Raw genomic sequence first — 25,532 nt, 5'->3', positions numbered from 1 at the left:
TGAGTTTCCTCACAAATATCATGAGCATCAATAATAATAACCATCTTGTAGAGTGCATTCATTAGTAATTACCACAAAATGCTGCATAACAAGTCACCTTGACATTTAGAACATTAAAACAATGATCATTTGCTATTGCTTCCATAAATAATGGGCAATTGGGATTTCAGTGGGCCACTCTGAGCTTTGCTGGGCTGGCTCTGCAAAGCAAACCCTAACTGCAGGGTAAGGGTTTGCTTTCCTGAATCATCTAGTGGATCTGTCCACATCATGATCCAACTGCTGGCTAATTTCCAAACCTCCACTTTAGGGCTGTGTGGGCAAAGCTTTTTTTAATTCATCATGAATGTCAAACCTAACTGCAAGTTAGAGTTTGCTTTGCAAGTCCCTTGTCCCCTTTGAACCAACAGACTAGTAAAGATACTCTTCTCATGATGATGGCAAGGGCATCACAAGGGCAAGTAGAAGCACATGAGCAGTGTACTTTGATCGCTTAGTAGGAAGAACTTCAGACTCACATGGCAAAGGGAGTAGATAAAGGGAGAAGTGAAGTGTACACATAACACAGACGGTTATTGTGAGAATTAAATATATTAATATATGTTGTGTGCATACAAAGATGCCTGACATAGTAAATACTACAACTCTTGCTTTTCATCATTATTCTTTTTCAAATGTCTTCTGAGTATAGAAAATATTGCAGAAATGATCATTTGCATCTTTAGACAGAATGGAGCCTGCTTTATAAGCTACTGACATGCATCTTTATAGTAACCACTATCAGAATTTGTTGAGCACTTTCACATGCATTATCTAATTTGATCTTTGTAGCAAAGCTGGGGAGTATGTATGCTTTGCCTTTTGCAAATAAAGAAATAGAAGCTCAACAAATGAAGAGTATCTTACCCAAAGTCCCAGGGTAGGCCAGGCATGGTGGCTCACACCTATAATCTCAGCACTTTGGGAGGCCAAGACAGGTGGATCATTTGAGATCAGGAATTCAAGACCAGCCTGGCCAAGATGGTGAAACTCCATCTCTACTAAAAATACAAAAATTAGCCAGGCGCGGTGGCACACACCCATAATCACAGCTACTCGGGAGGCTGAGGCCAGAGAATGGCTTGAGCCTGGCAGGTGGAGGTTGTGGTGAGCCAAGATCATACCATTGCACTCCAGCCTGGGCGACAGAGTGAGACTTTGTCAATAAATAAATAAATAAATAAATAAATAAATAAAAATAAAAAATAAAATAAAATAAAAAGTCCCAGGGCAATTGATTCTAGGATTTCACCCAATGTTTGTCTGACATCGGAGCCTGCTGCAGTGATATCAAGACCAGCATCTACTGAAGGACCCAACACCCCAACTCCCAGGTCATTCAGATTTCCAGAGCTAGGGTAAGTTTCACTGGTAATGGCTTTCCCACTGATTGTTCCACGTCCTCGTGGTCCTACTTCACATTTCACACTCACCAGCCAGTTATCCTTTGAAAATGCAATTTAGGACATATTATTCACCTGCATGAAATCCCAAATAACTCCTACCACTTTCAGAAATCTTAAAGGTTCTGAATCTTCCCTATAACTTCTGATGCACCAGTCCCTGCTTTCGTTTTCATCCTCCATGCCCTCCCATTCTCCTTTGAAAATGCAATTTAGGACATATTATTCACCTGCATGAAATCCCAAATAACTCCTACCACTTTCAGAAATCTTAAAGGTTCTGAATCTTCCCTATAACTTCTGATGCACCAGTCCCTGCTTTCGTTTTCATCCTCCATGCCCTCCCATTCTCCATCACCTCCCAGTGCCTCAGTACTCTGGCCTCCCGAGCTGGTGCTCAGCCCCCTTCTCTGCCACACAAGCCTTGTAAGTGCCTGGGCCTCCCTCTCCCTCTCCCCTTTGTTCTCCATCTAGTTAACTTTGACTCATCCACCATGTCTAAGCTGGAAAATAACTTATCAGTTTCTTATTGCATAAGTTCTCTTAATAGCACTTGTTACAGCTGTAACCCTATGTTGGTATTGTATGATTATCAGTATCTTGGAAACTCACATCTGCTTCAGAGTCTTTAGTGCAGATATGATGTGGTTTCTCTGCCTGTGATTTTCTCTGCCCATTTTCAGTCTTTGGAATTCCACATTCCCTTTCACTCATCCTTGGTCTTAGCTCAAGCCCATCTCCTCAGGGAATAAGACATCATGTTGCTCATCCTAAGATGGCTCGTTCTTCTCCTCTTACTACTTATACTTCAAATTGTTTTTCACTGTCTGTCCTTTGTGGAAGTCCAGAAGCTCCATCAACTTGGCAATGAAGGCCATGTTCGCTGTATTTTCCAGCAGTTAGGACAGTACCTGGGGTAAGGAAGCTTGATTGGAGCTTGTCTTACCAAATAATCCTGGGATCAGAAGGCATCAAGAATGTGTTAACTGCCACAGTCCACTTGGACAACTTCTGTGGTGTTCTTTGGGCCTTTATTCAAGGTGTCCACCAATATTTATTAAACACTCATTATGTGTTAGACAGTAGGGTAAGTGCTTTACAAATGCTACCTTAGTTAATCCTCACAATAACCCTGTTAAGATTCTGTTGTCATTCATTACGTTTGTTACAAATGAGGGAATAAAACAGAGAGACAGATTAAACAGTTTGCTCAAGGTCAGTCGCAGTGGTGTCTTGCCTGAATCCCAGACTGAGTCAGTGCCCTCTTCAGTTCTCTGTGCCCTCAAAGAACTCATTGCATTTATTATTGCCATCATTGCTCTTTTCCCATGAGACTAAGAAAGTCAACTGGTCACACTCACCTTTCCGGTCCCCATGTCTATATGTTCCTGGCACATACTAGGTACTCAGCTAATGTTTATTGAATGTGAAACATATTTCCCTGACACAAACTTATAGGCAGCTTTAGAAATGGAAAAAGAAGAATTTTTCTCAATGATGAAGGCAAATAAAACAAAGCAATAAAATCGATATATGTGAGCAAATCTTCATTCGTGCCCTGGAGCCTGGCCTTTCTCTCTCTCTGTCTCTTTTTTTTTCTCTTTTGAAGAATAATCAATGTCCTGACATAGGATTGGTTTTTACCCTTCCGTGATGCTACTTTTCCTCCATCTCAGCTAGCCATGAGTCTTTGGTTTCTCTTAGTAGCTAGGGACATCACATTTTTGTGTAGCTTGTATCTATCAGGTCTTTTGGACAACTAGATAAAGCATTTCCCCACTGAGTTCCTTCTTTTAACTCATCTACTAGGCCACAACAATCCCCATTCCCTGCCTGCTGGACTCTCATTTGTAGAGCATAGGTGTCTATATGTCTGTTCGGGGGAGAGGGAGGTAGGAGTTTTCTGGGTTCTGAGACTCAGGAGATTTAATTATTAAGTGTGTATATGAGTCACCTGTGGGCTTTATAAAATGCATATTCTTGGGCCTCACTTCTGAAATTCAGATTCAGTTCATCTATTTGAGGCCCAGGAATCTGCATTTTGATTAGCAGCTGAGGAGATTATGCTTACATTAATTAACACTTCCCTATACTTCAGGATGACTAAATGTATTGGCAGCCTGACATCTCCATTCACTTTGTGACACAGCCACATTTCTCCGGGGAAGGAGTAGTATTTAATTTTCATCTTATAGTGTAGGAAAAAGTTTTACTAAAGAAACAGGAATATCTTTTATTGCAAATAAACAGAATTGAGTATTGAGGAGTGATTCATTCGTGTAAAATCTGTGCTATGACACCTTTATGCAGTATGGGGTGCCACATTCAATGGTACGCTTCTTGAGATTGGGCACTGGGTGTTACACATCTTGTTACACCTAGGAAGCAATCAACAAATGGTTATTGAATGATGAATTCATTTCCTGTGTGTGCTGTAACAAATTACCACAAACTCAGTGGCTTAAAACAACACAAATTAATTATTTTACAGTTCTGGAGGCCAGAGTCCTAAAATGCAGGTATTCACAGGGCTGTGATCCTTTTGGAGACTCTAAAGGAGAATCTGTTTCTTTGCATTTTCCAGCTTCTAGAGGCTGCCTGCACTCCTTGGCTCATGGCCCCTTCTTTGCATGACTCCAGTCTCTGCTTTTGTCATCACATTCCCTTCTCTAGCTCTTACTTCCTGCTCCTTCTACTAGGGACAGGATAAGCCAGAATAATCTCCTATCTCATGATCCTTTGCTTAATCATATCTGCAAAGTCAATTTTGCCATGTAAGGTAACAGGTTCACAGGTTTCAGGGATTAGAACATGAACATCTCTAGGGAGCTATTATTCTATATATCCTGATAATACATGAAAAAAATAACCACGTAAGAATGAGGACATTGTTCAGTTGCATGGATGGACTGCAACATTAATTAGAACTGAAGTTTAATTAACACATACTATGTTCTATGCACTCATCTAGATATTTCACATGTGCTATCTTAATCCTCAAAACAGAACTCTAAGGTAGGTTCTACTATTGTCCTCATTTGACAGATAAGGAAACTAATCCTAGCTAAGATTCTCTCCTGAACTGTCATAGCTAGTTTGTGGCTGAGCTAGGATAGTTATCCAGGCAGTCTGACATTAGACCTGTTGAACATAAGCATTTTAAAATCTGCCTCTTCCACTTTAAAATCCTCTTCTTCCCTGGGTCTCTAGAGTAAAATTCTTATAATACCAATTAATGGTCTTCTGTTATTTTTAATGATACTAAGAGTTGTTGAAACATTTTACTTTTTATTAAGAAATTTAAATATTTTCCATGTATTTTTTCAAAATATATGTATTAATCTTCTACTGAGTACCAGAAACTGTGCTGGGCTCTGGGAAGCACGGGAGTGAGCAAGAGAAGCACCTTCCTCTTTCTGGGTAATGACCTAAGGGGAGGCTGACCTTAAATAAGGAATTCACAGGACCATGTTTTTGATATCATGTAGATACATCTGATCAGATTCTCCAAACAGGAGACTTTACCTGCAGAGGAGAATTTGAATGTGAGTTAAATTTCTGTACCACTCACAGAATAACAGCTTCCCCTCTCCTTATCAACCCAACCACACTACCATTAGGAGAACTTAACCAAGAGTTGAGTTGTTTGCACATTGCAACAGAGGCTCAGCGTGAAATCACAGTGTGCTACCAGAAAATAAAAAGCAAATTCTCTGTTACTTTGAGATGCCTCCTGAAATTTAAGGTTGGCAACTGCTAGCACTCCCAGAGAGATGCCCTTTTCCATTTGAAGTCTGTGCCTCTCTCTCCTGCCTTTTCTTGCCACTGTGAGGTCACTTTGAACAGCACTCCATGGCCCCAGACTTTTGAAGCTTTCTTGTTAAGGAGACAATGCAGGCAGCAGCTCTGTAGTATTCTCACTTTAAATATGGGGTATCTTACAAACAGATCTGGCCTCAAGTTCCAGCTCTACCCCTTATTATCTTTGTGATTTTAGTCAAGTTTTCTAACATCTCTGAACCTCAGTCTCCATATTGATATGGTGGAAATAATAATAACATTCATTAGTGTTTTTGGCTATAAACAACATAAAATAACTTTGGTAAATGTAAGAATTTATTTGAAATTATGGGTAGCTTGCAGGTTCAATAAAAATCTAAAGAAACAGACTCAGAAAGAATCAGAATCAAGCAGCCCTGGTGATTTATCAAGCAGCAATTTATAGCCAGTCTCCTCTGATTCTCAAATATACATCGCAGCCACTACTTTTCTTCTGAAAATCTAGACTTATGCAACAAACTTCTGTGTGACATCTCCACCAAAATGGATAATAGGTGTCTCAGATTAATATTTACAAAATAAAATATGTAATTATCTCTCCAAACTCCAGCAGCCCCTATTCTTGTAAACATGCACCCTTTTACCCAGTTATTCTAGTCCCAAATCTCAGAGACATCTTTGCTCTCTTTTTCTCATACCCCATGTTCTGTCCATCAGCAAATTCTTCCCATCATCCCTTCAACCTATACCCTGATTCTGACCACTGCTCACCTCCCACAATGGCCCACTGACCAAGAGCCCCCCTATCTTAACTGGACCATTGTGAGGACTTATTTTCTTTTCTCCTCGTTTCAACCATTGTTCCTGTCTCAAAGCTATTCTACACATGACAGCCAGAGAACTTATTTCAAAAACAAAATTAAAACATGTCTATCCTTCTTGCTCCCTCTAATGACTTTCTATTACTTTAAAACTAAAATTCAATGTCTTGATCTTGGCCTATAAGACACAATATCATCTGGACACTGGCTATATCTCCAAACTCCTTACGTAGCATTCCACCCCTTGCTTGGCACATTAACCTCTTTGATGTTCCTTGAACATACTAGTTCATTTCCATCTTAGGGTCTTGGTATTTTCTAACTCCACTTGGCCTAGAACACTGTTCTGGCCACTGATATTCACATCGCTGACTTCCTCACTTCATTCAGACCCAGAGTGCCCCCTTAAGGAGCATTACTGATTGCACTAAGTAACATATTCCCCCTATATATCTTTTCACTGTATCTTCTAACTCCTTAAATTCTTGTCCATAACACTTATTGCTATCCAAGATCACCCATGATATGTGTGTGTGTTTGCATTTATTGTCTATTTAATCACTAGAATGTAAACTCCATGAAGGCAGGAGACACATGTATTTGGTACACTGCTGAAATACCAGATGGCTTCCTGCACATAATGGACAATTGATAAATATAGGAATAAATTAATGAATATATTAGAATGTCACAGTTCCAACTGTTTTTTACATTTCATTTCTTGGTGACTTGGAAATATCCAGGAGATTTGGAATCTGGAAAATCTCCAAGAGTCTCAATGGCCTATGCTGGGTTATATGCCCATCTTGGTCAGGGCAAAGTAAGTTTCTGTTAAAATTACACCTGCAGGATGGTTTGCAATGAAGGAATTATGGTTCCCTCAAGGTAGCTTAGAGTGGTCTTATGAGGAGAAGGAAAAATGGATATAAAAGCCAAAGCAACAGATGTTCAGTTTATATTACCTCCTCATAAGATTATTGTGAGAGTGATGTGGGCCACATGGTACATACAGATGATAGCTATGATTGCAGTTACAGTTATTATAGGGTGCTAATTAACTTAAGACTTCAGTCAAATATTTCTACATATGTATATACATATTTCTACATATATATATGCATTAGTATATACAAACATTGTATTGTTCTGTAAAATAAGAAATTGGTGGCATTTTGGGGCAACTCCTGAAAATGTAGCTAATATTGTTAGAATAGTTTTGAGGGTAGATTAGATATTTTTAATGTTTGCCCATATGCAATTCTTTAATTAATTACAGAAGGAATTCCATTCTCTAACCCTTTGGTTTTAGGTGTAGGCAATTGGCCAGTTGTGGCCAATAAAATGTGAGAGTGATACATGCTCCTTCATACAGGACCATTTCAGGACTGGTGCATTATCTCCCTGCCATCTTCCCCCTCCTACCATAACCAGAGATGTTCAGATGGTGAAGCCATGCTCACTCTGTGTCTCTGAATGTGTGCATGAAGAAGAACTAGGCTAGCATGTGATGGACATGCAACATGAGTGAGAAATAAACCTTTGTTATTTTAAAACTAATCAGATTTGGGGTGTTTTTTGTTGTTGTTTGTTTGTGTTGTTTTTGCTTTTGCTTTTGCTTTTGTTTTGCTACTGCAGTATATTCAAGCCTATCCTGAACCAAACAGGAAGTTTTAACTTTCTTTTTCTCATATTAGCAACCACTAAGTGAAAGGCACCATGTTAGGAAAGTGGTTTCCTAAGATAAATAGTACAATAATCTCTCTATTCTAGCTTCATGGATGGGTTTATTAAGAAAAAATAATGGAGCCTACCATGTTGCCAAGCCCAACACTACGCCCTAGGAAAAGAAAAGTGAGCAAGTAAAGTAACCTTTATCTTCAAGGATCTTAAGAGTCTGATGGACTAACACTGAATAATTACATAGCAATGACTGTATAATCACAGTTGTGATGAATGCTATAGGGAGAAAGTACTGCATGCTGAGAGGGAGGCCTAACCTAACTTCATTAAGGTGGGTATTAGGAAAGGCTTCCATGAGAAGGGGACTTTCATGCTGAGACCCAAGTAATGAGCAGAGATCTCAGCCTCTATCCAAAGATGCCAGTATGTTGATCCTACTTTCCAAAATCTGCTTCTTTTAGTACCTTGATTCTAAATTGCTCTATACCTTCAGTCTTTTACTAGACATATAATAAAAAATTTCATGGAGAGCAAAATCCATTATCTGAATGATTCTTGAGGAAAGAGACTGCCACCACCACTAGAATTATCCAAACAATTCCAGGAATATGGAGACCTAACTGTAGTAAGTAGAATGTCTGTAATATTCTTATGCAAATTGTCTACATGGGAGCAAATACAACTTTTGGGTTTTGTACCGTTTAGAATAATGTTCTTGTGTACCTTACTATAGGAAGCCAGCATTATTTCCACTTACCTTATTGTTATCTGGTGCTGCCATTTTGAAATTTTTTACTTTGAGCGGCATATTTTTCAGTAGAAAATATCAGCCTCTTAAATTAATTGTTTTCTTCTAGGGAAGATTTGAGAGAAAATAATAACAATTCCTCAGGTTTGACTGTACTTCACAATTTATGCATTATCTCTCTTGCATGTTAAAACCACCTTTCAGGATAAGCGAGGCTGGTAACATATATTTCTTCCTTTTAAGTAAGAAGACTGGTCTCTGAGAGCTTCTGAGACTTTCTCAAGGTTTACAGCTGGTAGGTGGCTGAACAACGAAGCCAACTGAATACCAGTGATAACTCAGTTTAGAATGAGAAGAAATGCATTCATGATCTGGCAGCTGAAACATGTAGGTTTGGATTGTTGCTCTGACATTGACTCTGTGTGAACTTGGGAAAGTCACTAACCATCTCTGATCCTGATTTTCTTCTCTGTCACATAAAGAGTGATAACTAATTCTTGGGGTAATTACTTGGATTAAATGAGATGAGTTGTTCTTTACTCATGTGATAATTTATTTGGTTATTCATTAAAATATTATTCAAATCTCACTAGTGCCAGGTACTGTCTAGATACTAAGAACACAACCCTGGAATGTCCATACTTTCAGGTTACCGTGAAAGTGCTATAAGGCTCATATAATACTATTTCCTTCTGCCCAGACTATTTTTATAACCTCCCAAAAGGATTCATTGCCTGCATCAATTATAAAATTTTGCATGATAATGAGGAAGAATATTAAGTATGAAAAGGAAATTTATCACCACGACCTTATTACTTCTATTGTCACTACTACCCCTGAAGATGCAGATCCCCGATTTAGAAAGGTGAGAAAATAATAACAAATAGTACTGACTAATAATAATACTGTAGTTAATATCTGCAAAAGCTTTCCTACATCAAACTCATGTTCTTTTTCTATTTATCCTGTCAAAGAGAGTGACCACTGGTCTAGAAATGTAAAACATACCACTTCTAAAAATATTGAAGTTTCATAAAGATGGAAAGGCAGAAATCTAAATTAGTTCACGTATCTTATTCTGAATACATTTCACTTTTGTGCAAGGTATTAAGAGAACTTTTCAATTTGCTCAGATATTGGTGATGGTTTTAAAAAGGTAGGGGTAATGAGATAAGTGTATACAACCACTTATAGATTCAGGAGCTTCATGTCAATTCACAGCCAAATTGTAGGACAAATAATCAAATAGATAAAAGGCCTATGAGCTCATGGAGAAAGAAGAAGTCATACTAGAAATATCAATTTTGTGATTTCTTTTTTAAAAATATGGCTTCGAATAGACAAAAACATTGTAAACAGTTATATCTGGATGCAAGTAAGGTTTTAGAGGAAGTTACTCGAGAGTAAAAGTAAGTTAGAAGAGGATAGAGTCAGTGAATTCTTAATTGGCTGAATTATCCAGTATAAATTATAGATTAAAATCAACTGGAGCGCTGATGGTCTCTGTCCTTGGTCCTGACCTATTCACTGCCACCAACTACTTGTATTATTAAGACCTCTAGAAGTGGTTTGCATTTAGGAGTGGATCTGAGTCCTCTGAGAAGAATGTAGACAAATAGTTGTTTGGATGTGCCATTGGAGATTATGATTCAGTAGGCATGAGATGGGACGTGGGATGTGCTCTATGTTAAAGAAGTTAACTTCATCAATCTTGTAAATGAAATTAGGTTACAGGATAAATGAATATACTCGGTGACTGAAATATGGTCTCAAGTGAACTGAATAAATTGAAATAGGGGCCAGGTTTATTGAAATGACATTAAAATAGAGATAAATGAAAAGGTTTACTTTGGAGAGTCTAAAAACAATCTGCACACGTACACGAAAAGGGAGTGATCACTTCAGATCAGTAATTACAGAAACTATTTAGGGAGGATTGGCCGGCTGCAAGGTACACACATACCAGCAGAGGGCTGTGGCTTGCCAACACAGCAAATGTCAGCTAAAGTGCAGGATATTGGCAAAGGGATGAAGTTCAACTGTATAATTTGTAATTTACCTCTCAGATTCTCCCAAATGACATCATAACTTTGAAGGTTGTGTTCAACAACCAGAAAAATATAGTTTTAAACTTGAAGGTATTTAAGTGGGATTCCATGGGTCCTCAGGGTTCCATAGGGATTCTTCTTGACTAGACATGGAAGTGGGTTGTGGTCGGGGAGAGTAGCGACAGTTCAGCACTCTCACCCCAAAGGAAGCTTTGATTTGAGCACCATTGCTATTATCTGTTTTACACTGTAGGTGTCTATGTAGAGGTTCACATACAAAATTTAAATTTGGTTAATTAAAAGTTAACATGGGGAAATAAACTGAAGAATTACTGACAAGAATTTCAGCTTTACAATTTGTTGACAAAAATATCATAAGGATATATTTCTTTGAAAGATACTGAAAGAGGAAAGAAATAAATTCAGTTCCCTTTTAAAGAAATATATTCAGTTCTCTTTTCATTAATTTGAGGGAAAAAATGTTATCCAGGGCAGAAAGGACCTGTATTTATTCAAAAGATATGTATTTTTTCTAAGGCGATACTTACGTATGTGCGTGTGTGTGTGTAAAATGGGATAGACAAAAACATTCTTTGATTACATTTTCTGTTCAGCTGAAAAGCAATGCGAACATGTTGACCTTGGTACCACTTCAGAGTGATGAGTCCATTAATAGGGGCACACCTCATATTCTGATTATTTCTCACATAAACATGGTGAGCAGATGATCTGTGGGAAGCTTTTGATGTTTCATTCCCTTCTTTCCTTTGTTGCAGCAATAGCTCTTTGCTATTTTAAATAATACTGAACATTGCCTGTGTAATTCATAAATATTTGCTTTTAGTAATTATATCAATAAAAGATTTGGAAGACTGAATTATACTGAATCCATTTTACTTTCTGCAAAAGAGACAGAATCTTAATTAGCTTTAATTCTGGTACTCATTAACCCATATGTAATCTCTGGTTATGTATTGAATTCAAGTAGAAACCAAATCTTTACAAGACATTCTCGGAACAAACCTGAGGTTTTTTTTCCCTTTAGGTTTATTTTTCTCCTAAAATGCTAATTTTCTCTTGGAAGGGGTGATAAGAGAAATATTTATGGTTTTAAATAAATTTAGATGATCTTTATCACTACAATAATAGGACTAGAAGTAAATAACTTCACTATGTTATGTAAGGAAAAAGGCCAAGTGTAATATAAACCAGAGAAGAAAGGCCACTCTAGGAAACTTTCTGGAGCATAATTTCAAATAAAGTATGTGCACTTTTATAGATAACAGTTTTACCTAGTGATTCATCCTTTGTCGTTTATTGAGTCATGGTTTTCTATGTTGTTTGCTCCTGTTAGGAAAATAAACAAATATAAGATACAGTTCCTTCTTGCTGGCAGGTCACCAATCCAGCTTAGAAAGTAGGAGATGGCTACACTTGTGGGACCCTTATATTTATAGTTACAAAAAGTTACAATGAGTGGTCCTGAGTAAGAGTCATAGTGCCATTTTTGAGAACTGATTCTGTGCCAGGCACCGTCATTTTTGCATAAATCACATTGATTCTTTATAACACCTCGTTTTGAAAATAAAAACACCTGAGCCATTGAATGGTTAAGAAACTTGCCCCAAGGTCACACAGTTAGTGTACAGACTGAAGACTAAAGGAGCAATAATAATCACAGTACTTGGCATATTGGGTACTTAATAAACATTAGCTGGTAGACCAGGTGGTGGTGGTGGCAGCAGCAATAGTGTGTGCCAGTATCCTTCATAATAACCCTGTGAGCTATGCACACTATGTGTTTAAAATGGACTAATACCGTTTTGCCTTTTGTCTATAATTTGTGGGCATACCTGGAAATTCTAGGCCAGATGCAAAACTTCAAGATGGATCTCCTAGCACTTTTTGGGTTACAAAATCCCCAGCAACTTTGAGATTATTTAGATATTATCCAGGCCCACTGGGGAAAGTAAGGAGTAATTTTATGTTTTATATTTTATAATACCAGGTTGAGCTTTGAATTTATAAGTGAGAATCTTGTAAAAATTTAGAGTGTTGAGTTAGAGAAAGACTCCTATATAAATACAGTACATTCAGAAGTTCAGAAAATATCCTCTAAGCATCACTGTTGAATTATTTATTTATTTATTTATTATTTTTTTGAGACACTATCTGGCTCTATCTCCCAGGCTGGAGTGCAGTCCTGCAATCTTGGGTTACTGCACCCTCCACCTCCCAGGCTCAAATCCTCCCACCTCAACCTCCAAAGTAGCTGAGACTACAGGAACATGCACCATGCCCAGCTAATTTTTAGATTTTTGGTGGACATGGGGTTTTGCCATGTTGCCCAGCCTGGTCTCAAATTTGTGAGCTCAAGTGATCTGCCTACCTCAGCTTCTAAAGTGAGTGCTAGGATTGCAGGTGTGAGCTATTGCACCCGGCCTTGAATTATAATTTAAATAATTCATGAGCTGGTTACCAATTTTAGCCCTAATATTTCAACTAGGGAAACAGAACCAGAGATGGCAAGTGACTTTCCTGGGAACATAAAGCTTTTAAGTAACAAAATAATAATTCAAACCTACGTGTTTCTTTCCATTTCCCCAGATCTGAAGTTTGGATTTTATTTTTAAGAGGGCAAGCACACTCACTGACAATTTTCTGCAGGAAGTGACAGTGGTAATACTAGTAGTTAAAGGCTAGTATTGCCATGATATTCTAGAGAGATTGGGTGGCGAGGATTAAGTAAAATGGAGATTAGAGGCATAGGATCAATTTGGAGGTTATTACAGCAATCTCAGTGTAATAAAAACTGATGTAATAAGAAACGAGACATTGATTTTGGCAGCAAGAAATTTTTAAAAAGTAGAGATGATCCTAGATGATGTTTAGAAGGAGGATTTACAGAGTTTAGTGATAAGCTATGGAGCATCAAAGAGAAAGGTGTTTGCCTGGACCAAGAGCAACTGCAAAGCTGAGGACTGTGCCTGTTTCATTCACAGGTATCTGCCTTGGTTAGCATTGTCTGCTTCCCAGCAGAGGCTCAGTAAATACTTGGGTAATACATTAATGATGACCAGTGGTAATGCCAGGCATTGAGCTGAGTTTCCTACAGGGAAGCAGAGAAAGAGTGCAGGAAAGGGTGCTAGTCTGAGTGAAAGAGGAATGTGATGTTGTATTTGCTGAGTTCCAGTTGAGAAAATCAAAGATGAAGAGCTTCAAGTTGGATGTAAAAGACCCAAGTTCTGAGGCAATTCAAGTCTGGAGATGTCACTGCAGGGCCATTTGTGAAAAAGGCGATGATTGAGTTACTTAAAAGGACAGGATTTTCTTAAGATTAATGGGGAACGAACAGGCCAGAAGAATGAATCTGGACCTCAGAGAAGCAAAATTAGGAGAAGGGATAACAAATAGTTCTATGGAGTATAAAGCCATGGTCATTAAGGAAGGATCATATTTTCAATCAGAGATGGCAGTGATGGTGTGCAGTGCTACAGAATGAACCAGGAAAAATAGCATGAAAAAAATGGCCTTTGATTTTGGCTGAAGAAGTTTATTGATAGCTTTGGAAAGAGGTATTTTATTTATACAATGTTGCTTCAAGTCAGATTGCGAAGATTTGACAAGTGATTGTGGTGAGATAATTAAGACCACTTGTTGATAGATATTCAAACAAAGCTTCAACCAGGACATTTCTTAGAGTTGAGAAGGACACCTTACATGAAGACACTGTTGTTGTCAAGATAGAGAAAAATAAATCCTCTGTACTCATGGCCTGTGTTATGAGCTAAATCATGTACCTGCAGAATTCACAATTTGATGTCTTAACCCCCAATATCTCAGAATGTCACTGTATTTAATGGTAAGGTCTTTAAAGATGAATTTAAGTTAAAATGAGGCCCTTAGAGTGGGAACTTAATCCAATATGACTGGTGTCCTTTTAGGAAGTGAAAGAGGCACCAGGAGCATGCATGCACAAAGGGCGACCATGTGAAGCGGCAACAAGAGGGTGGCCGTCTGCAAGCCAAGGAGAGGGACCTCAGGAGAATCCAACTCTCTTGACACTTTGATCCTGGACTCCAGCCTCCAGAACTCTGAGAAAATAAATTTCTGTTGTTAAAATCATTTTGCTGCAGCAGCCTGAGCAAACTGATACAGTCTGCAAAATGGAGGAGGGGGTTAAGTGTGGAAAGATGAGCAACCAGTATAGGGAAAGTAGATCTCAGAGAATAAATGTACCTGCAAAAAAAAAAAAAAAAAAAAAAAGCTATGTCATATTTCTTTGTCTTTTACTTTCCTAAAACATTTTAATAATTGTGTTTTCCCACTGGATACACAAATCCAATCCCTTCAAGTTTGGAACCTGGTGTTTAAGCTTCCTAAGATGGAATCAATTTTCCATTCTGCTGTCTTTGTATTGTTGTTGTCTCATAACAAATCACTACCCACTGGTGTGAAGGTGAAGCAGAGAGGGGTACATTGCCCACAAAGCCTTCTATGTCATTATTTTTTATTTAATTGTAATTGGGACAACAATCAATCAGCTAATACCATATTTTGCTTATCTTTCTAGAACATTTTTAGTCTCCCTTTCTGTTTCTTTACCACTGTATGGAATTCTGACATTGATTTGAGTTCAGGAAGACTAAGAAGAATTTTCTTCCTCACCTAAGGAATCCAAAGATTCTTGGAGCTTCTTCAGGTTCTCTTCTTATCTCATGACCATTTTGAAAAGAAGGTCATGAGTGAACCATTTTGAGTTACTTCATTTGAATCTTACTATCTAAAGAAGGGAATAAAATTTAAAAGCTATTGGTGAGGCTCTGTCCTTGTAGATAATCCACTTTCTTTCTGATTTTTGATAGTGCAAATAATCAGCAAGCAGCTAGACAGCTGGAGGAGATACGTAAATGAGTGATAAATTTGTAGATGTCTACATGAAGTGGACATGTTAATCCCCCTTTATCCTCTAAAAGCTTCCCTAGGGGAGGCAGTTCTCTGCCCTATGGAAGATGTTTTTTTACAAAGCTAGCCCAAGATGGGAACAATGATATTTTAAAATACTTGGCAAGATTTCATTTAGAAAATCAGGCCCTTGAGAGTGCTCTGAAAGGATTGACTCTACCCCCTATCTGGGATTTATTTAATCCTTTCGTTGTTTCTTAGATGAGTTTTCAAAAAACACATTGACAAGCTGTCTAGTGTGCCAATAAAGAATCTATTGGATACTTCCTCTTAATAGAACTTCATAATCTCAATTCTGTAGATGTCTGAAAAATGGAATTTGTACTTGCCCAGAAAATTGGACTGAAGCTTAGCTGTGGTAATTGTATACTGTGGTGTTTAAAATGGACAAATACCACATGGCCTTTTGTCTATGATTTGTGGGCATAGCTGGACATTTTTAGGCTGGGGGCATAATTTCTAGATGGATCTCTAAGCACTTTGTGGGTTACAAAATAAGAATATCTTCTACTCTCCTGCAGTTTTGAGATTGTTTAGATATCCAGACCCGCTGGGGACAGTAAGGAGTAATTGTATATTTTATGCTATCAGGTTAAACTTTGAATTCATAAGTGAGAACCTTGTAAAAATTTAGAGTATTGAGTTAGAGAAAGACTCCTATATAAATATAGTGCATTCATAAACCCAGAAAATATCATCTAATCCCTGTTGTTGAATTAGAATTTAAATATGGGGGAGAGCCAAGATGGCTGACTAGAAGCAGCTAGCATGCACTGCTCTCACGGACAGAAGAAAGAGTGGTGATAAACATTAGACCTTTAACTGGAACATTCAGGTGGACACATTGGGGTTCATCAAGGAAACAACCCATGAAGGACAGAGAGGAATGAGACAAGACGACCACCCACCTGGGATGGCATAGAGCCAGAGGAGGCCCCTGTACCTCGGAAAAATGGTGAGTGAGAGTCCCGAGGAACCCACACTTCTACCATGGACTTTTGCAACCCTGGGCTCAGGAGATCCCCTGGTGAGCCCACCCCACAGAGGCCTCCAGACTGACACTGAGAGCTGTGTGGAGTCTGGGCAGAGAAGCCACTCATGCACACATGGAGTCCCAAGAGCCTTGAATCCCCAGGCATCCTGGCATTAGCCGCTGCAGCTCTGGCAGTGGGGGAGGTCAGGCTCCCTTGCACATCTCCAGGAAAGAAGTAAATTTCCTGAGGCTGAGCAGTGATCAACTTCAGGTTTCACCTTGCAGAATAAGACCCACTTGCCTGGGACTCGAGCCACCTACTGTCTGAGCTTTCAGGCCAGCTCTGACTTCCCTGGGAGGGAGCTCCCAGAGGGAGATGCAAGTCACTATTTTTGCTGCCCTGCAGCCTTCATTGCTGCTGCCCTCAGGTTCTAGAAGGTGTGTGGTGATTCAAGACTGGCACAGCTCCCCAGCACAGCACAGCTGCCCCACAGGGAAGTGGCCAGACTCTTTTCCACCTGAATCCTCATTCCAGCTTCTCACTGAGTGGGACCCCGGACCTGGGACTCTAGCATAACCACTCTGGCTCCACCTCAACACTTTGGCTGGAGGTGGTTCTACATTTTGCTGAGGAGGAAATCACAGAGACAACCCACAGCCCCTCCGCCATTGGAGCTGCAGTAGTACCACCCTAACCACTCTAAGGATGGGGAAGGAACAAATGGCCTGGTTGCTATGCTGGCATTTCCCACACACCACGGCCACCATGCAGAGAGAATCCCAGTCTGTCTTCCCTGCAAGCCCCCAATCCCCACTCTTCAACAGACTGAGCCCCCAGCTTGGGACCGCAGAACAGCCATCCCATGCATGGCTGAGTATATCCAAAGGTAGGGGCTCTATGTTTCCCTGGGAAAGGGCTCTCAGAGGCAACCAACAGCCCCTCTGCCACTGCCATGACAGTGGTTCTGCCACTGCTGCCCTCAATCTGGGGAAAAACAAAAACATATAAAAACAGAGACTATGTCCGGCATGACTCAGTCACCATATAGACAAGAGTCCAGTCACTCCTCCCTGTAAACCTTCCACCCCCTGCTCCTCACCAAGTGAAGGCCCCAGCTTGAGCCAGCAACACAGGCACCCCATCCCTGGCTGAACATTTCCAGTAGCAGTGGCTCTGTGTTTCTCTGAGATGGAACTCCCAGAGGCAACTGAAAGCCCCTCTGCCACTGCCACTGCAGTGATACTGCCTTTGCTGCCCTTGGATTGGGGAAGTAGCAAAGACCCTGGGTGCTTTAACCATGACTCCAGCAAGCTGCAGTTGTCCTAAGGAGAGAGGCCGGTCTGTTTCCCCCATCCGCCTTTCCCCCACAACCCTCGCTCATCACAAGGCACAGCTGCCCCTGGTTTGGGCCCACGGCACAGCAGTTCCACCCCAGGCAGATCACACTGATTAATAGCAGCTCTGAATCTCTCTGGGATAGAGCCCCATGAGATAGGTGAAAAGTCCTCTGCCACAACTACTGCCAAGATCCCTTCCCCTGCTGCCTTCAAGCTGGGGTGAAAACATGAAGCCTGAGCTTGCCTCAGGACTGCAAAGTGCAGCCCAGAAGAATCAAGCAAAGATCTGCAGCTAGCACTTGAGTAGGGAGGAGCCCACACTCTCAGAGCACTGAGAAAGAGCACAGCTGCATTCATGAGGAAATATAGAGGAGCCATGTGGCTGAACAAGAGCCTACCAACTGGCTATTATGCTTATCTACTGGATCACAGCCCAAACTTCAACACCAAAAATCCTTTGATAATATACCCCACTGTGAAACCAAGGGTGAGAACTCAGCTACAAACCCCCTGCAAAAACCCCCAGCCCTCTAAAAACATCCAGAAAAGAAGTCTACTGGCTACTCAAATTACACCATTGTTAAAGGAAATCATGCCACCATAGATGAGAGAATCAGTGCAATAACTCTGGCAGCTCAAAAAGCCACAGTGTCTTCTAATCCCAAAAGACCACACTAGTTCCCCAGCAAGGGTACTTAGCCAGGCTGAAATGGCTGAAATGACAGAAATAGAATTCAGAATATGGACAGAAACAAAGATTGTTGATATTCAGAAGAAAGTTAAAACCTAATTCAAGGAATTAGACTTCCCCTTACTTAGGATAAAATACTATTTATCCCGGCCTATAACATCCTGTATGATAAGACTGCTTTCCTATCCCTGTACTCCATTATAGGCGTCTCTCTACATTAGTCACTATTCTTTCACCACCTTGAGCTTCTTTCTGTTTCTGTAAAGGGGCAAAAGTTTCTACCCCAGTGCCTTTGCACATGCTGAACTCTCAGACCTGTTCATCACCCACCTCTCCCAAGATACTCACATGATTGGCTCTTTCTTCTCATTCAGGCTTTAGTTAATGTGCTAATTTATTAGAGTAATAATTATTGATTGTCTCCTCCAGAGTAGCCACTGTCTCTATCATTTTCTTTTTGTTTGATTCATGGCACTAGTTACTGTCTGATATTTTTTCTTTATTTATTTGATTATTGACTCTTTCCCCCACTAAAATGTGTGCTTTACAAGAACCATACTTATTTTATTCTCTATTGTATTCCTAGAGCATAAAATGGCTCCCGGTGCATAACAAACCCTTAAAGAGTCATGCCAACATTGTCTTTTTTTTTTTTTTGAGATGGAGTCTCGCTCTGTCGCCCAGGCTGGAGTGCAGTGGCGCGATCTTGGCTCACTGCGAGCTCCGCCTCCCGGGTTCACGCCATTCTCCTGCCTCAGCCTCCCGAGTAGCTGGGACTACAGGCGCGCCACCACGCCCTACTAATTTTTTTGTATTTTTTTAGTAGAGACGGAGTTTCACCATGTTAGCCAGGATGGTCTCGATCTCCTGAACTCGTGATCGGCCCGCCTCGGCCTCCCAAAGTGCTGGGATTACAAGCATGAGCCACCGCACCCCGCCCCAACATTGTGTTTTTATTGCAGTGAGTTTCATGCCTTACACTAATTTCTCTCCTTAACATTCTCTCTTCGACATCCCATTTTTCCCAAGTGCAACTGATTTAGCTATGTATAAGTTGAGGAAATGATTTCCTTTTTAAGATTTTATCAAAAAGGTTAAAATAAAATCCAGGACTAAGGTAATGTTAATAGATTCTGAAACACATCTGCTGTTAAATGAGTTAAACGTTTAAGAAAGACCACATAAGAAATAAATCTCAATTTACTTAAAAGCAGCAGAAATAATAAGTTTTCTTCCAAAATTTCTTAACAGGATGTGGCATTTTATTACTGGATTTTTAGCCAGTGGTTCTCCAGGCTCTTAAGGCTTAAATAAATGAAATGCACAGTTCTAGGTTTAAGAGGTACTTACTCCTATGTTAGAAGTCACTTTAAGATAAGAAAAGAAGCCTTATTTTATAATTATCAGGTTTAAGCAGATCTGACAGTCTGGAAAGGTACAGTAAAATAGCTTCAGGACAATAGCAAATTTCAGTAAGGCATGCCAACCTCTCATCTTTTATGAAATCACATACTTTGAGTTAAGATCTTTCTTTCAGTGTACTACCAAATAAAAGGTTAAAAAAATTAGAATCAACCAGCAAGGATAGAACAAACCAAGTGAGATACATCTTAGATTTTTTTTTAAACCCTGCTTCATGAAGACACAGTTCTCTAGAAAATTGGGATCTATGTTATTAAACAAAAACATTAATTACATGGTTTTATATTTAGCAGAGCACTGTGATTATTCAGAATGTTCTATGTTTCATGATTTTTCCTCTTACTGCCAAGTAGAATCTTTAATAAAACAAGTATAATGGAAATTAGGAGAGTATAGGAAATTTAGCATATAAGAATAAATGAGCATAAGATTTTTTTTATCCCCAGGACATTAAAAATTAAATATTAATAGATCAACTTCAATAAGAAGTTGTATTGGTTCAGAAAGTAAAGAATAAAATTCAGATTATGCATTTTTAGTGTTGACCTATAAATTCATATTGCATTTATTATAAGAACTTAAAACCCTTAGAAAGAAAATTGTATAATACAGTGAAATATTTTCAACAAAGGATAATTCCATATGTATTTTTGTGTATAAATTATAGATATTTAGTATACTAATGCTATAAACTACACAAATGCTTATAATTTATCTAGTATAATATTTTGTAGTGTAGCTTTGAGTGTTCAGAATTATAGCATTAAATAACATTCAATTATACAGTGGGAAAGGTATTTACCTTCAAATTCTTTCTCTCTTTAAACTCTTATGGAACTTTGTAAACACACACAAAAATAGATTGAGTAGAATTATAAACCAACATATATTAGTCATTCAGTTTATGTTTAGATTGGGGTTCATTTTTTGTCTGTAGATGTCCAGTTGCTCTGCCACCATTCGTCAAAAAGGCTATTCTTTGTCTTTTGAATTCCTTTTGCAACTTTGTCAAATATCATTTGAACATATTTGCTTTGGTCTATTTCTGGGTTCTCTACTGTATTCTATTTATATGTCTTCCCCTCTGCCAATATTGGAGTTTTGATAATTGTAAGTATGTAATAAGTCTTGAAATTGGGTAAACTGATTTCTCTCACTTTATTCTGTTCTGTTCCAACATTGTTTTAGTTACTCTCATTCCTTTGCCTTTCTACGTAAAATCTTGCTGGAGATATGCCAGTATTATCTTATCCTCTTGACATCTGCAGCGTCTGTAGTGATATACACCCTGTCTCATTCTTAATATTAGTAATATATACCACCTCTCCTTTTTTTCCCACTGTTATTTATTTATATTGTTATTTTAATTATTTGCTTCCTTTTCCTTATCTTGGGTTTATTTTGCTCCCCCCCCCCCTTTTTTTTTTAAAGAGTCAGTCTTGCAGTGTGAAAGTTTAGATTACTGATTTAGGATTTTAAAAATCTTTTCTAATGTTTAAGTAGTTTGTACTATAAATATGTTTCTTAGCACTGTGTGCTAAGAATACACAAAATGTGTATTACACATTGTGATAATGTGTTTTTATTTTCATTCAATTCAATGTATTTTAAAAACTTTCTTTTGAGACTTTTTGAAAATCATAAATGTACTATGCTGAGTGTGTTTTTTAGTTTCCAAGTGTTTGGGGGAATTTTTATGTAACATTTCTGTTATTGAATTTCTAGTTTGGTTTCATTGAGTATTCTGTATAATTTTAATTCTTTTAAATTCGTTGAGTTTTGTTTTATGGCCTTGGATATGGCCTGTCTTTGTATGTGTTCATAGGAGCTTGAAAAGTATGTGTATTCTGCTGTTGAAAAGTGTATGTATTTTGCTGTCATTTGGTGAAAAGTTCCATAATGCTGATTAGATTCTGTTGGTTGGTGATATTCTTGAGTTATTCTATATCCTTGCCCTTTTTCTTTCTAGTTGTTTCATCAGTTATTGGAAGGAGGTGTTAATGTCCCTAACAACAGTTGTGGATTTGCCTTTCTCTCTTTTCAGTTGTACTGGTTTTTGCTTCAACTGGAAGTTTGTAGCTCTGTTTTTTGGTACATACACATTTAGAACTGCTATGTCTCCTTGGATTAAACTTTTTGGCCTTACATGATGTCTCTTTCTGTCTTTGTTAATTTTCTTTGCTCTGAAGTTTACTTTATCTCATTTTAATATTGCTACTCTTGCTTTCTTTTGATTACTGTTTGTATAGCTTCTTCAATTCTTTTACTTTCAACATATCTACATTTTTATAGCTGTAGTGAATTTCTTTTAGATAGCATATTGTTGGGTAATGTATTTTAATTTGTTCTTCCAATCTCTTTCTTGTAACTGGTGTATTTAGACCATTTACATTTAATGTTACTATCTATATGTTAAAGCCTGCCATTTTATTTCTTGTTTTCTGTTCATTCTCTGTATTGTTTCTCTGACTCCCTCTGTTTATTGTTTCTCTTCTTCCTTTTTCCTGCCTTCCTGTGGATTACTGAAACATCTTTTTAAATTTCATTTTGATTTACTCTAATGCTTTTAAGTGTACATCTTTGTATAGCTTTTTTAGGGGTTCCTTCAGGCATTTATGTACGCACAACTTACCAAATCTACTAGTATCAACATTTTACCATTTCAAGTAAAGTACAGAAAACTTACCTCCTTCTGCTTTCCTTTTCTGTCCCCAGCAGTTTATAATAGTATTTTAAATATTTCTTTTAAATACACTTACAACTACATCAGACAATGTTATTATTTTCACCATCTTGATGATCTAATGTGAAAATAAACTATGACTTCCTTTTAATTGATTTTAGGTTTGTCTGGTTAACTCCTTTGTTTATTGAAACTGTTACCACCTTCTCACTTATCAGTTGGCACAAATATGATTTACTCTGGGATCTGTTAGCTTCAGTTAGTAGATGCCACATTGTGTGTCTTCCTCAAATCCGGAACCTAGCTCCATGGAGGTTAACTAACCTTATATTGTGACCCTCACACCAGTATCCACAAGCTGTACATCATAACCTGTGAATAAGTATCATGGAAGTAAGGGCCACACCCAGTTTCCCTTAGAGAATTGAATATATAAAGTAGTAGGAAGTTCCTATACCTTTCCTAATCTGGTTTTCAGTCTGCTAAGCAGCTGTCTCTCAAATCTAGAGGGAGACAATCAGGTTATCAGCATTCTCACATATTTAAAAAAAATGAAACTGAATTCCCTTATTTAAAAAATGTTTATGGCCCCTATGTATTCATATCAAAATAACCACAAGGAAAATAAAAACTTTCACTTGAAAAAAAAATATTTTCACCATCAAAAATAATTTAGAAAACTCAAGAAGGGAAGGAAACTGTGTTCTATTTGCCCATAACCTGACTCTACTAGGTTTCCCCTGATACAACTGTAGCAGGAGGGGTGCCTCATTACTGCTGAGTGGGGATGGAAATCCATGCTCCCAAGGTGATCTTCCGTATTCTCCCAGGACCATTGTTATTGCCCAAAGGCATGGAAGTCCTGGCTCCCTACTCAACCTTCCCTGACACCACCCAGGTTGGGTTTGGAGGTGAGAGTGAGGGAGTAGTTAGGGTTCATTACAGCCTGGTAAATTTGGAAGTCTAGGTTTCCCACTTGACCTTTGCTGGCACGGATGGAAGTAGGGCCACAGTTGTTTTCAGTGGTGTTTGACTGGCATAGACTAGCTGTATTCTTAAAGTTTTCTTGCCAGGTTGTTGTTTTCTTGGTCCTTTGTCTAGAAAGAGAAGACTTTTGTTGGAACTTACTCTGTCTGCCGTCATTGGTATATCCAGATTGCTGGCTTTTCCATCTCCACGCCTGAGATGTATGAGGCCAAAAGAAAACTCAGGAAACACACCACTGCGTCTATTCAGCAGTGCCAAGGTCCCTGGCCAATCTGCCTTTTTCTCCTCCTTTCGGAGTCCTCTTATGTGTGTGTTATGTATAATTTCTAGGGTTTTTAGTTGTACTTAGCAGGAGAAACAATGAAAAGTATATCTACTCCATCTTCCCTCTGTGCTGTTTTTTACTTTCCCATCTCTTGCCTTTTTCTTATTTACTTACCGAAGAGAGGAGGGGTTTTGATTTTTGTTTGTTTTGAAGAATTTCCAACATTCTGGATTGGATGGTTGTATTCTTTTGTGTCACTTAATTCATTATTCTATCGCCTACGTTACTACTATCTGCTCATTAGAACTAGAGACTTGATTTACTTCAGGTTTAATTCTTTAGACGATTTTATGGAAAGTGTTATAGAGATCTTCACACTAGGAGGTGCCAAACATTTAGTCATTTCACTCCTAGGGAGTTTAAGGTTTACAAGAGTTAGCACACCCTTTTCCCAACCACATTCTGAACAAATGGATAATAAAATGAAGTAGTAGCACTGGAGATCAAGGGTTAAATTGGAAAACAGCATAAAATGAGATGCAGTACCTCCCAAGAGAAAATAAGAGAGCTGAACCGAGAGTGTCCTTTATCTTTTCCATATTTGTTAAGCAGACAAGTCACTCCACCTCTCCTGGAGCGGCATAGCTAAGGAATAAAAGAGGCCAGGACCGGGTACAGTGGCTCATGCCTGTGATCCTACCACTTTGGGAGCCGAGATGGGCAAATAGCCTGAGCGCAGGAGTTCAAGACCAACCTGGGCAACACAGTGAAACCCCATCTCTTCTAAAATACAAAAAAATATCCAGGCATGGTTGCAGTGAGCTGAGATAGCACCACTGCACTCCAGCCTAGGCAACAGAGCGAGACTCTGTATCCAAATAAATAAATGAAAATAAAAGAGGCCAGGAGCTACACTAATAGAACTCCTATTGTATGAAGCAAAGAACAGGAATGGGAAATAGCACTCCTCCCTGCAATGACACCAAAAAGAACATCTTTGCTTCATAAAAATCTCCTCTATAATAGTTTAATAAATGGATGGCAGTGGTGACTTTAGTTATTAATACTGTAGTGCTTACTTGAAATTTGCTAAGTACTAGATCTTAAATGTCCTCACCATATGCACATACATACACAAAAGGGTAACTATGTGTGGTGATGAATGTGTTGCTTAATTCAATTGTGGTAATTGTTAAACAATGGCTATATATATTAAGTATTCACATTGTGTACAATTTTTATTTGTCAATTATACCTCAATAAAGCTATAAGAAATTAGTCATTGTTTTTTACAGATGACTTCCATTTATGTCACATGACACCAATTTTTGATTATAGTGGGAATTCAGAATTGCCTTTAAGAAATTAATTTACTGCAGTAAAATATAAATAATTTGGTGGAATATAGATATGGCAATAACTGTAAGTATATTTAAAGGCTTGGTATTTCAGAAACCTTGATCAAACATCTAATGACATCTCTGTATCAACATGAATATTCAGAGAAGCAAAATGCCTTCTTCAAAGTATCACATCAATTTGAGGGCAGTCAGTGCTGGATCTGAAATTCAGTCATCTAATGCCTACTTCATTTGCTCCTTTCCAGCTATGCCTTTCCCTGAACAAGTGCAGAGAGGATTGTGTGCCCTTAGGCTAGAGTCCTAAACATTTTATTGCAACACTGTGAAG

At 38.6% G+C, this 25,532-nt stretch overlaps 1 protein-coding gene and 1 long non-coding RNA gene across 2 annotated transcripts in view; one reads left to right on the top strand and one right to left on the bottom strand.

Annotated features, from left to right (window-relative positions):
• SYNPR (synaptoporin) overlaps window positions 1–25,532 on the top strand; it is a 328,630-nt gene that overhangs the window by 75,828 nt on the left and 227,270 nt on the right. The window lies entirely within an intron of this gene.
• LOC103882012 lies at window positions 3,738–23,774 on the bottom strand. The gene is made up of 5 exons (XR_001899754.3): window positions 23,720–23,774; window positions 11,812–11,866; window positions 8,481–8,576; window positions 4,887–4,967; window positions 3,738–3,820 (listed from the first exon to the last, which is right to left on the bottom strand). It is a non-coding gene; the product is annotated as an uncharacterized LOC103882012 (long non-coding RNA).

Source organism: Papio anubis, chromosome 2 (genome assembly GCF_008728515.1).
Source record: "Papio anubis isolate 15944 chromosome 2, Panubis1.0, whole genome shotgun sequence".
NCBI lineage: Eukaryota > Metazoa > Chordata > Mammalia > Primates > Cercopithecidae > Papio > Papio anubis.
The sequence above is the reverse complement of the archived record's forward strand: the minus strand, read 5'-3'. Positions and strand labels throughout refer to the sequence as shown.